Below are 3,069 nucleotides of genomic sequence, written 5' to 3'. Positions count from 1 at the left end.
TGTTTTTTTTTTTTTTTTTCCACAATATTTTTTTGGTGAAGCATGAGTTTCTTTTTGTAGTTCCTGATCATTTTAAACAGTTCGAACACCAGTGGCACTGCTCACTCCTTTCTGGGAAGCCTCTATAGCTTGGTGGGCTTGTAGTACAGCTACAGCTTCATCAACCTTAGAATGAAGAGACTCTGGAGAAAAGCATGTGAAGAAGTTCTGAATTATCAACTTCCAGTAACATGCCAATGATTTTACCTGCAAGAGTTGGGTGCATGGCCTGAGTAAAAGGAAACAGACATTCACCTAACATTTGCTATTGCTCTTGAGGAGGGGCAGATGCCAACATGGAAGCAGTCAAGGGTTCCTGACTTTGTGCATGAACAGCAGGCTGCTGCATGGTGACCTGTGGCTGTGCATTAAGATGTTGTTGAGGATTGCGAAGTCCTGCAGTGTATTTATACTGGGGAACTGTGTGGATAGCAGGAGCAGCTGCAGCTGCAGCAGCTGCAGGATGGAGACCCATGGTCTGTGTTGATGTGTTAGCAACATGTTGTGTTCACATGACTCGTGGAACTTGTGAAGAAGCTGGTCTCATAGTACTAAATGGTGGTCTAAGAGCAGCTGGGTGGATAGCACCGGGCATATTTTGGAATGGATGAGGTCTGGCACCCTGAGCAGTCCAGCGAGGACTTGGTCTTAATTGAGCAATTTGGCTAGGAGGATAGTATGCAGCACGGTGAGTCTGTGGGATAGCTGCCATGAAGTAACCTGAAGGAGGTGCTGGCTGGTAGCAGTTGATTACGGGGTTAGACAGAGCTCTTACACTTGCCATTCTCTGCATATACTGGTTAGTGAGGTGAGCCTGGCACTCTTCTTGGCACTGAGCTAAAGCTACATACAATGGCTTGGTGGCCATGATTCTACCATTCATTTCTGCAACTGTTTTAGTGGCTTCTTCTGGGGAAGAGAAACATACAAAACCAAACCCTTTGCTGTGACCACCCTCCATCAAACCTTTGCACTAGTGATTGTAGCAAATGGAGAAAATTCTTTGTGGAGACGTTCGTCATCAATACCATTGTCAAGATTTTCCACATATAAGTTAACACCCTGGTATCTGGTGATCCTATCTTGCTTCATCTGTTTAAATTTGTGCTTAAGTTCTGTTTGCCGGTCCACTTTTTTCTGAGCTCAACCAATATAAATTTGTTTTCCACTGAGATCTTTCCATTCATCTCATCCACAGCTTTCTGTGCATCTTCATGTCGTTCAAAGCTCAAAAATCCAAAACCTTTGGATTTTCCATTTTCATCAGTCATTACTTTCACACTTAAGGCAAGTCCAAACTTGCCAAAGAGATTCTTAAGGAGCTCATCATTCATGTCTTCTCCAAAATTCTGGATGTAAACATTGGTGAACTTTTTTTCCCTAGCTCCAAGTTCTGCTTCTCATTCTTCATGAAACTTAAATCATCCAACAAATACTTTACGATCATTGAGAAGCATTCCATTCGTTTTCTCAATAGCTCTTTCAGCTGCTTCCTGTGTCTCAAAATGTACAAATCCATAGCCCTTGGAACCATTTTTATCACAAACCACCTTACAAGAGAGGATGTTACCAAAAGCAGAAAATGTATCATATAGTGCTTTATTGTCAATGGATTTGTCCAAATTTTTAATGAATATGTTGCCTACTCCACTTTTGTGAAGCAATGGATCACGCTGAGACCACATGGTACGTACTGGTTTGCCCTTTATAACATCAAAATTCATGGTGTCCAAAGCAGGCTCTGCATCCGCCAGCTGCTGGAAGTTCACATACACGTAGCCCAAAGAGCAGAGGGTGATCATGTCCCTGCAGACCTGGATGTAGAGGATGGGCCCGGCCAGGCTGAACTTCTTGTACAGCATCGCCTCAGTCACATCGGGGTGTAGGTCCCCCATGTAGAGTGAGGGCATGGGGCAGCTGGGGGCACTGGGGTTCATCTCCGCAAGGCTGCCCGCAGGGCCACAGGCAGCGACCTTTCGGTGAGAGGAAAGCAAGTGCTGAGGCTCGGGGCTGGAACCTGCGGGAGGGGAGCGGGGGCAAGCTCGGAGGGACAAAAATCAACCAGAATCCAAAACTACTCCACAGCCGCAGAACAGGGTCAATCAGCTGCTGCTAGCTGCTGGCGGCAGGCTGCGGAACGAGGGAGGCAGTGTTGGGTCCGGACAGCAGGAAGGCCTCTGTCTCTTTGTGCCTTCTTGGAGCTGCTGCCGGGCCATGGGCGGGCAGGTCAGTCTCGGCTGCTTCACCGGGTTATTTTATAAAAGAGGAAGGAAAAAAAAATAAAAGTCTCCGGTGGGGGAGACGCGGATTTTTTGTAAATTTTTTGGGTTTTTTTTTTTTAAAGGTTTTTTTAGATTTGGTTTGGATTTTTTAATAATAAATGTGTGTTCCGATTCCAGAGCACACACTCCGCACTCTAGCACTAACCGCCCGGGAGAAGGGCAATGATGATATGTCTTGGTGATTTTCTTTTGGGGTCTGTGCTGTTTGGGGTTTGTTGAACATCTTTAATGGGTATGTTCTAGTCTTTCATCATATTAGGGAAATTCTCTTCCAACAAATCTTTGACAATTTTCTGTATGGTTTTATCTGTCTCTTCCTGTTCTGGAATTCCAATTACACGTAGGCTATTCCTTTTGATGGTATCCCACATGAATCTTAGGCTTTCTTTGTTATATGTAGATCTTTTTTCTGACTGATCCCTTAACAAATAGTATTGAGGTACTTGTCTTCAATCTTGTTAAGTCTGCCTTCCATTAATTCAATTCTACTCTTTTGCCCATTCAATGTATTACCTATTTCTCAAATCTTAGTATTAATCTTCTGAATTTCTGTCTGTTGTATTTGAGTTTTTAATTTTTTTATTTTGTCAATTTATTTTTGTATTGTTTTCCTAAATTGTTCTAGAGTTTTCCTTAATTTTGTCAGTGTTTTCTCTGATCTTGCCAGTCTTTTCCTTGATCTGTCTCTCAGTATGCTGAAGGTACCCAAATATAAGTCTTTTGAATTTTTTATCAGGGAGTTCCAATA

General features: G+C 43.2%; 1 pseudogene; it reads right to left on the bottom strand.

The window, feature by feature from the left end:
* Nucleotides 1-72: 72 nt before the first annotated feature.
* Nucleotides 73-1,976, bottom strand: LOC103195110 (annotated as a pseudogene).
* Between the last annotated feature and the right edge of the window lie 1,093 nt (nt 1,977-3,069).

This window comes from Orycteropus afer, unplaced genomic scaffold (assembly GCF_000298275.1).
Source record: "Orycteropus afer afer isolate SDZICR_OR568_19922 unplaced genomic scaffold, OryAfe1.0 scaffold00051, whole genome shotgun sequence".
NCBI classification, from domain to species: Eukaryota; Metazoa; Chordata; class Mammalia; order Tubulidentata; family Orycteropodidae; genus Orycteropus; species Orycteropus afer.
The sequence above is the reverse complement of the archived record's forward strand: the minus strand, read 5'-3'. Positions and strand labels throughout refer to the sequence as shown.